This window comes from Nothobranchius furzeri, chromosome 6 (assembly GCF_043380555.1).
Source record: "Nothobranchius furzeri strain GRZ-AD chromosome 6, NfurGRZ-RIMD1, whole genome shotgun sequence".
Classification (NCBI taxonomy): Eukaryota; Metazoa; Chordata; class Actinopteri; order Cyprinodontiformes; family Nothobranchiidae; genus Nothobranchius; species Nothobranchius furzeri.
The window spans coordinates 9,169,197-9,179,784 of NC_091746.1; positions in this window are offsets into that span (position 1 = coordinate 9,169,197).

Consider the following 10,588-nt stretch of genomic DNA (forward strand, 5'->3'; position numbering starts at 1 on the left):
CACAAAAAGGAATGGAGCCATTAGCACTTATGGTTTGTAAATGGCACCCAGAATTATGTTGCACGAAGCACAATTTCACATCATTCTGGGTTCATTTGTGTGAAAACAAGGTCCAATCAGGCTGAAACGTTACAAGAAGGTAGAATCTATTGAGTTGTAAGTGATCTGAACGTTTCATGATGATCACACATTCCTATAGGGGGTCAAACCATGTCCCAAAGGTCACCGGGCTTGGTGTCACTTTAAAGAAGTAGTCCAGTTACACATTTGTGGGCTTATAACTTGGCTTCTGAATATCCTAGAGAGGTCAGGTTTGTTTTAGAGTACTCAAATTAACAGCCCTTACAACCACAAAAAGGAATGGAGCCATTAGAACTTATGGTTTTTAAATGGCACCCAGAATTATGTTGCACGAAGCACAATTTCACATCATTCTGGGTCCATTTGTGTGAAAACAAGGTCCAATCAGGCAGAAACGTTACAAGAAGGTAGAATATATTGAGTTGTAAGTGATCTGAACGTTTCATGATGATCGCACATTCCTATAGGGGGTAAAACCATGTCCCAAAGGTCACCAGGCCTGGTGTCACTTTAAAGAAGTAGTCCAGTTACACATTTGTGGGCTTATAACTTGGCTTCTGAATGTCCTAGAGAGATCAGGTTTGTTTTAGTGTACTCCAATCAACAGCCCCTACAACCACAAAAAGGAATGGAGTCATTAGCACTTATGGTTTGTAAATGGCACCCAGAATGATGTTGCACTAAGCACAATTTCACATCATTCTGGGTCCATTTGTGTGAAAACAAGGTCCAATCAGGCTGAAACGTTACAAGAAGGTAGAATCTATTGAGTTGTAAGTGATACGAATGTTTCATGATGATCGCACATTCCTATAAGGGGTCAAACCATGTCCCAAAGGTCACCGGATCTGGTGTCAATTTAAAGAAGTAGTCCAGTTACACCTTTGTGGGCTTATAACTTGGCTTCTGCATGTCCTAGAGTGATCAGGTTTGTTTTAGTGTACTCCAATCAACAGCCCCTACAACCACAAAAAGGAATGGAGTCATTAGCACTTATGGTTTTTAAATGGCACCCAGAATTATGTTGCACGAAGCACAATTTCACATCATTCTGCGTTCATTTGTGTGAAAACAAGGTCCAATCAGGCAGAAACGTTACAGGAAGGTAGAATCTATTGAGTTGTAAGGGATCTGAACGTTTCATGATGATAGCACTTTCCTAAGGGGGTCAAACCATGTCCCAAAGGTCACCGGATCTGGTGTCAATTTAAAGAAGTAGTCCAGTTACACCTTTGTGGGCTTATAACTTTGCTTCTGAATGTCCTAGAGAGATCAGGTTTGTTTTAGTGTACTCCAATCAACAGCCCATACAACCACAAAAAGGAATGGTGTCATTAGCACTTATGGTTTTTAAATGGCACCCAGAATTATGTTGCACGATGCACAATTTCACATCATTCTGTGTTCATTTGTGTGAAAACAAGGTCCAATCAGGCAGAAACGTTACAGGAAGGTAGAATCTATTGAATTGTAAGTGATCTGAACGTTTCATGATGATAGCACTTTCCTAAGGCGGTCAAACCATGTCCCAAAGGTCACCGGATCTGGTGTCAATTTAAAGAAGTAGTCCAGTTACACCTTTGTGGGCTTATAACTTGGCTACTGAATATCCTAGAGAGGTCAGGTTTGTTTTAGAGTACTCCAATCAACAGCCCCTACAACCACAAAAAGGAATGGAGTCATTAGCACTTATGGTTTTTAAATGCCACCCAGAATTATGTTGCACGAAGCACAATTTCACATCATTCTGGGTTCATTTGTGTGAAAACAAGGTTCAATCAGGCAGAAACGTTACAGTAAGGTAGAATCTATTGAGTTGTAAGTGATCTGAACGTTTCATGATGATAGCACTTTCCTAAGGGGGTCAAACCATGTCCCAAATGTCACCGGATCTGGTGTCAATTTAAAGAAGTAGTCCAGTTACACCTTTGTGGGCTTATAACTTGGCTACTGAATATCCTAGAGAGGTCAGGTTTGTTTTAGAGTACTCCAAGTAACAGCCCCCATTACCACAAAAAGGAATGGAGTCATTAGCACTTATGGTTTTTAAATGGCACCCAGAATTATGTTGCACGAAGCACAATTTCACATCATTCTGGGTTCATTTGTGTGAAAACAAGGTCCAATCAGGCTGAAACGTTACAAGAAGGTAGAATCTATTGAGTTGTAAGTGATCTGAACGTTTCATGATGATCGCACATTCCTATAGGGGGTCAAACCATGTCCCAAAGGTCACCAGGCCTGGTGTCACTTTAAAGAAGTAGTCCAGTTACACATTTGTGGGCTTATAACTTGGCTTCTGAATGTCCTAGAGAGATCAGGTTTATTTTAGTGTACTCCAATTAACAGCCCCTACAACCACAAAAAGGGATGGAGCCATTAGCACTTATGGTTTTTAAATGGCACCCAGAATTATGTTGCACGAAGCACAATTTCACATAATTCTGGGTTCATTTGTGTGAAAACAAGGTCCAATCAGGCAGAAACGTTACAGGAAGGTAGAGTCTATTGAGTTGTAAGTGATCTGAACGTTTCATGATGATAGCACTTTCCTAAGGGGGTCAAACCATGTCCCAAAGGTCACCGGATCTGGTGTCAATTTAAAGAAGCAGCCCAGTTACACCTTTGTGGGCTTATAACTTGGCTTCTGAATGTACTAGAGAGATCAGGTTTGTTTTAGTGTACTCCAATCAACGGCCCCTACAACCACAAAAAGGAATGGAGTCATTAGCACTTATGGTTTGTAAATGGCACCCAGAATTATGTTGCACGAAGCACAATTTCACATCATTCTGGGTCCATTTGTGTGAAAACAAGGTCCAATCAGGCTGAAACGTTACAGGAAGGTAGAATCTATTGAGTTGTAAGTGATCTGAACGTTTCATGATGATAGCACTGTCCTAAGGGGGTCAAACCATGTCCCAAACGTCACCGGATCTGGTGTCAATTTAAAGAAGTAGTCCAGTTACACATTTGTGGGCTTATAACTTGGCTTCTGAATGTCCTAGAGAGATCAGGTTTGTTTTAGTGTACTCCAATCAACAGCCCCTACAACCACAAAAAGGAATGGAGTCATTAGCACTTATGGTTTGTAAATGGCACCCAGAATTATGTTGCACGAAGCACAATTTCACATCATTCTGGGTCCATTTGTGTGAAAACAAGGTCCAATCAGGCTGAAACGTTACAAGAAGGTAGAATCTATTGAGTTGTAAGTGATCTGAACGTTTCATGATGATTACACATTCCTATAGGGGGTCAAACCATGTCCCAAAGGTCACCGGGCTTCGTGTCACTTTAAAGAAGTAGTCCAGTTACACATTTGTGGGCTTATAACTTGGCTTCTGAATATCCTAGAGAGGTCAGGTTTGTTTTAGAGTACTCCAATTAACAGCCCCTACAACCACAAAAAGGAATGGAGCCATTAGCACTTATGGATTTTAAATGGCACGCAGAATTATGTTGCACGAAGCACAATTTCACATCATTCTGGGTCCATTTGTGTGAAAACAAGGTCCAATCAGGCTGAAACGTTACAAGAAGGTAGAATCTATTGAGTTGTAAGTGATCTGAACGTTTCATGATGATCGCACATTCCTATAGGGGGTAAAACCATGTCCCAAAGGTCACCAGGCCTGGTGTCACTTTAAAGAAGTAGTCCAGTTACACATTTGTGGGCTTATAACTTGGCTTCTGAATGTTCTAGAGAGATCAGGTTTGTTTAAGTGTACTCCAATCAACAGCCCCTACAACCACAAAAAGGAATGGAGTCATTAGCACTTATGGTTTGTAAATGGCACCCAGAATTATGTTGCACTAAGCACAATTTCACATCATTCTGGGTCCATTTGTGTGAAAACAAGGTCCAATCAGGCTGAAACGTTACAAGAAGGTAGAATCTATTGAGTTGTAAGTGATCCGAACGTTTCATGATGATAGCACTTTCCTAAGGGGGTCAAACCATGTCCCAAAGGTCACCGGATCTGGTGTCAATTTAAAGAAGTAGTCCAGTTACACCTTTGTGGGCTTATAACTTTGCTTCTGAATGTCCTAGAGAGATCAGGTTTTTTTAGTGTACTCCAATCAACAGCCCCTACAACCACAAAAAGGAATGGTGTCATTAGCACTTATGGTTTTTGAATGGCACCCAGAATTATGTTGCACGAAGCACAATTTCACATCATTCTGGGTTCATTTGTGTGAAAACAAGGTCCAATCAGGCAGAAATGTTACAGGAAGGTAGAATCTATTGAGTTGTACGTGATCTGAACGTTTCATGATGATAGCACTTTCCTAAGGGGGTCAAACCATGTCCCAAAGGTCACCGGATCTGGTATCAATTTAAAAAAGTAGTCCAGTTACACCTTTGTGGACTTATAACTTGGCTTCTGAATATCCTAGAGAGGTTAGGTTTATTTTAGAGTACTCCAATTAACAGCCCCCATTACCACAAAAAGGAATGGAGTCATTAGCACTTATGGTTTTTAAATGGCACCCAGAATTATGTTGCACGAAGCACAATTTCACATCATTCTGGGTTCATTTGTGTGAAAACAAGGTCCAATCAGGCTGAAACGTTACAAGAAGGTAGAATCTATTGAGTTGTAAGTGATCGGAACGTTTCATGATGATGGCACATTCCTATAGGGGGTCAAACCATGTCCCAAAGGTCACCGGGCTTGGTGTCACTTTAAATAAGTAGTCCAGTTACACCTTTGTGGGCTTATAACTTGGCTTCTGAATGTCCTAGAGAGATCAGGTTTATTTTAGTGTACTCCAATTAACAGCCCCTACAACCACAAAAAGGAATGGAGCCATTAGCACTTATGGATTTTAAATGGCACCCAGAATTATGTTGCACGAAGCACAATTTCACATCATTCTGGGTTCATTTGTGTGAAAACAAGGTCCAATCAGGCTGAAACGTTACAGGAAGGTAGAATCTATTGAGTTGTAAGTGATCTTAACGTTTCATGATGATCGCACATTCCTATAAGGGGTCAAACCATGTCCCAAAGGTCACCGGATCTGGTGTCAATTTAAAGAAGTAGTCCAGTTACACATTTGTGGGCTTATAACTTGGCTTCTGCATGTCCTAGAGAGATCAGGTTTAATTTAGTGTACTCCAATCAACAGCCCCTACAACCACAAAAAGGAATGGAGTAATTAGCACTTATGGTTTTTAAATGGCACCCAGAATTATGTTGCACGAAGCACAATTTCACATCATTCTGGGTTCATTTGTGTGAAAACAAGGTCCAATCATGCTGAAACGTTACAAGAAGGTAGAATCCATTGAGTTGTAAGTGATCTGAACGTTTCATGATTATCGCACATTCCTATAGGGGCTCAAACCATGTCCCATAGGTCGCCGGGCCTGGTGTCACTTTAAAGAAGTAGTCCAGTTACACCTTTGTTGGCTTATAACTTGGCTTCTGAATGTCCTAGAGAGATCAGGTTTGTTTTAATGTACTCCAATCAACAGCCCCTACAACCATAGAAAGGAATGGAGTCATTAGCACTTATGGTTTGTAAATGGCACCCAGAATTATGTTGCACGAAGCACAATTTCACATCATTCTGGGTCCATTTGTGTGAAAACAAGGTCCAATCAGGCAGAAACGTTACAGGAAGGTAGAATCTATTGAATTGTAAGTGATCTGAATGTTTCATGATGATCGCACATTCCTATAAGGGGTCAAACCATGTCCCAAAGGTCACCGGATCTGGTGTCAATTTAAAGAAGTAGTCCAGTTACACCTTTGTGGGCATATAACTTGGCTTCTGCATGTCCTAGAGAGATCAGGTTTGTTTTAGTGTACTCCAATCAACAGCCCCTACAACCACAAAAAGGAATGGAGTCATTAGCACTTATGGTTTTTAAATGGCACCCAGAATTATGTTGCACGAAGCACAATTTCACATCATTCTGGGTTCATTTGTGTGAAAACAAGGTCCAATCAGGCTGAAACGTTACAAGAAGGTAGAATCTATTGAGTTGTAAGTAATCTGAACGTTTCATGATGATAGCACTTTCCTAAGGGGGTCAAACCATGTCCCAAAGGTCACCGGATCTGGTGTCAATTTAAAGAAGTAGTCCAGTTACACCTTTGTGGGCTTATAACTTTGCTTCTGAATGTCCTAGAGAGATCAGGTTTGTTTTAGTGTACTCCAATCAACAGCCCATACAACCACAAAAAGGAATGGTGTCATTAGCACTTATGGTTTTTAAATGGCACCCAGAATTATGTTGCACGAAGCACAATTTCACATCATTCTGGGTTCATTTGTGTGAAAACAAGGTCCAATCAGGCAGAAACGTTACAGGAAGGTAGAATCTATTGAGTTGTAAGTGATCTGAACGTTTCATGATGATAGCACTTTCCTAAGGGGGTCAAACCATGTCCCAAAGGTCACCGGATCTGGTGTCAATTTAAAGAAGTAGTCCAGTTACACCTTTGTGGGCTTATAACTTGGCTACTGAATATCCTAGAGAGGTCAGGTTTGTTTTAGAGTACTCCAAGTAACAGCCCCCATTACCACAAAAAGGAATGGAGTCATTAGCACTTATGGTTTTTAAATGGCACCCAGAATTATGTTGCACGAAGCACAATTTCACATCATTCTGGGTTCATTTGTGTGAAAACAAGGTCCAATCAGGCTGAAACGTTACAAGAAGGTAGAATCTATTGAGTTGTAAGTGATCTGAACGTTTCATGATGATCGCACATTCCTATAGGGGGTCAAACCATGTCCCAAAGGTCACCAGGCCTGGTGTCACTTTAAAGAAGTAGTCCAGTTACACATTTGTGGGCTTATAACTTGGCTTCTGAATGTCCTAGAGAGATCAGGTTTATTTTAGTGTACTCCAAATAACAGCCCCTACAACCACAAAAAGGAATGGAGCCATTAGCACTTATGGTTTTTAAATGGCACCCAGAATTATGTTGCACGAAGCACAATTTCACATCATTCTAGGTTCATTTGTGTGAAAACAAGGTCCAATCAGGCTGAAACGTTACAGGAAGGTAGAATCTACTGAGTTGTAAGTGATCTGAACGTTTCATGATGATCGCACATTCCTAAGGGGGTCAAACCATGTCCCAAACGTCACCGGATCCGGTGTCAATTTAAAGAAGTAGTCCAGTTACACATTTGTGGGCTTATAACTTGGCTTCTGAATGTCCTAGAGAGATCAGGTTTGTTTTAGTGTACTCCAATCAACAGCCCCTACAACCACAAAAAGGAATGGAGTCATTAGCACTTATGGTTTGTAAATGGCACCCAGAATTATGTTGCACGAAGCACAATTTGACATCATTCTGGGTTCATTTGTGTGAAAACAAGGTCCAATCAGGCAGAAACATTACAGGAAGGTAGAATCTATTGAGTTGTAAGTGATCTGAACGTTTCATGATGATAGCACTTTCCTAAGGGGGTCAAACCATGTCCCAAAGGTCACCGGATCTGGTGTCAATTTAAAGAAGCAGTCCAGTTACACCTTTGTGGGCTTATAACTTGGCTTCTGAATGTACTAGAGAGATCAGGTTTGTTTTAGTGTACTCCAATCAACAGCCCCTACAACCACAAAAAGGAATGGAGTAATTAGCACTTATGGTTTGTAAATGGCACCCAGAATTATGTTGCACGAAGCACAATTTCACATCATTCTGGGTTCATTTGTGTGAAAACAAGGTCCAATCAGGCAGAAACGTTACAGGAAGGTAGAATCTATTGAGTTGTAAGTGATCTGAACGTTTCATGATGATAGCACTGTCCTAAGGGGGTCAAACCATGTCCCAAACGTCACCGGATCTGGTGTCAATTTAAAGAAGTAGTCCAGTTACACATTTGTGGGCTTATAACTTGGCTTCTGAATGTCCTAGAGAGATCAGGTTTGTTTTAGTGTACTCCAATCAACAGCCCCTACAACCACAAAAAGGAATGGAGTCATTAGCACTTATGGTTTGTAAATGGCACCCAGAATTATGTTGCACGAAGCACAATTTCACATCATTCTGGGTCCATTTGTGTGAAAACAAGGTCCAATCAGGCTGAAACGTTACAAGAAGGTAGAATCTATTGAGTTGTAAGTGATCTGAACGTTTCATGATGATTACACATTCCTATAGGGGGTCAAACCATGTCCCAAAGGTCACCGGGCTTCGTGTCACTTTAAAGAAGTAGTCCAGTTACACATTTGTGGGCTTATAACTTGGCTTCTGAATATCCTAGAGAGGTCAGGTTTGTTTTAGAGTACTCCAATTAACAGCCCCTACAACCACAAAAAGTAATGGAGCCATTAGCACTTATGGTTTTTAAATGGCACGCAGAATTATGTTGCACGAAGCACAATTTCACATCATTCTGGGTCCATTTGTGTGAAAACAAGGTCCAATCAGGCTGAAACGTTACAAGAAGGTAGAATCTATTGAGTTGTAAGTGATCTGAACGTTTCATGATGATCGCACATTCCTATAGGGGGTAAAACCATGTCCCAAAGGTCACCAGGCCTGGTGTCACTTTAAAGAAGTAGTCCAGTTACACATTTGTGGGCTTATAACTTGGCTTCTGAATGTTCTAGAGAGATCAGGTTTGTTTAAGTGTACTCCAATCAACAGCCCCTACAACCACAAAAAGGAATGGAGTCATTAGCACTTATGGTTTGTAAATGGCACCCAGAATTATGTTGCACTAAGCACAATTTCACATCATTCTGGGTCCATTTGTGTGAAAACAAGGTCCAATCAGGCTGAAACGTTACAAGAAGGTAGAATCTATTGAGTTGTAAGTGATCCGAACGTTTCATGATGATAGCACTTTCCTAAGGGGGTCAAACCATGTCCCAAAGGTCACCGGATCTGGTGTCAATTTAAAGAAGTAGTCCAGTTACACCTTTGTGGGCTTATAACTTTGCTTCTGAATGTCCTAGAGAGATCAGGTTTTTTTTAGTGTACTCCAATCAACAGCCCCTACAACCACAAAAAGGAATGGTGTCATTAGCACTTATGGTTTTTGAATGGCACCCAGAATTATGTTGCACGAAGCACAATTTCACATCATTCTGGGTTCATTTGTGTGAAAACAAGGTCCAATCAGGCAGAAACGTTACAGGAAGGTAGAATCTATTGAGTTGTACGTGATCTGAACGTTTCATGATGATAGCACTTTCCTAAGGGGGTCAAACCATGTCCCAAAGGTCACCGGATCTGGTATCAATTTAAAAAAGTAGTCCAGTTACACCTTTGTGGACTTATAACTTGGCTTCTGAATATCCTAGAGAGGTTAGGTTTATTTTAGAGTACTCCAATTAACAGCCCCCATTACCACAAAAAGGAATGGAGTCATTAGCACTTATGGTTTTTAAATGGCACCCAGAATTATGTTGCACGAAGCACAATTTCACATCATTCTGGGTTCATTTGTGTGAAAACAAGGTCCAATCAGGCTGAAACGTTACAAGAAGGTAGAATCTATTGAGTTGTAAGTGATCGGAACGTTTCATGATGATGGCACATTCCTATAGGGGGTCAAACCATGTCCCAAAGGTCACCGGGCTTGGTGTCACTTTAAATAAGTAGTCCAGTTACACCTTTGTGGGCTTATAACTTGGCTTCTGAATGTCCTAGAGAGATCAGGTTTATTTTAGTGTACTCCAATTAACAGCCCCTACAACCACAAAAAGGAATGGAGCCATTAGCACTTATGGATTTTAAATGGCACCCAGAATTATGTTGCACGAAGCACAATTTCACATCATTCTGGGTTCATTTGTGTGAAAACAAGGTCCAATCAGGCTGAAACGTTACAGGAAGGTAGAATCTATTGAGTTGTAAGTGATCTTAACGTTTCATGATGATCGCACATTCCTATAAGGGGTCAAACCATGTCCCAAAGGTCACCGGATCTGGTGTCAATTTAAAGAAGTAGTCCAGTTACACATTTGTGGGCTTATAACTTGGCTTCTGCATGTCCTAGAGAGGTCAGGTTTAATTTAGTGTACTCCAATCAACAGCCCCTACAACCACAAAAAGGAATGGAGTAATTAGCACTTATGGTTTTTAAATGGCACCCAGAATTATGTTGCACGAAGCACAATTTCACATCATTCTGGGTTCATTTGTGTGAAAACAAGGTCCAATCATGCTGAAACGTTACAAGAAGGTAGAATCCATTGAGTTGTAAGTGATCTGAACGTTTCATGATTATCGCACATTCCTATAGGGGCTCAAACCATGTCCCATAGGTCGCCGGGCCTGGTGTCACTTTAAAGAAGTAGTCCAGTTACACCTTTGTTGGCTTATAACTTGGCTTCTGAATGTCCTAGAGAGATCAGGTTTGTTTTAATGTACTCCAATCAACAGCCCCTACAACCATAGAAAGGAATGGAGTCATTAGCACTTATGGTTTGTAAATGGCACCCAGAATTATGTTGCACGAAGCACAATTTCACATCATTCTGGGTCCATTTGTGTGAAAACAAGGTCCAATCAGGCAGAAACGTTAC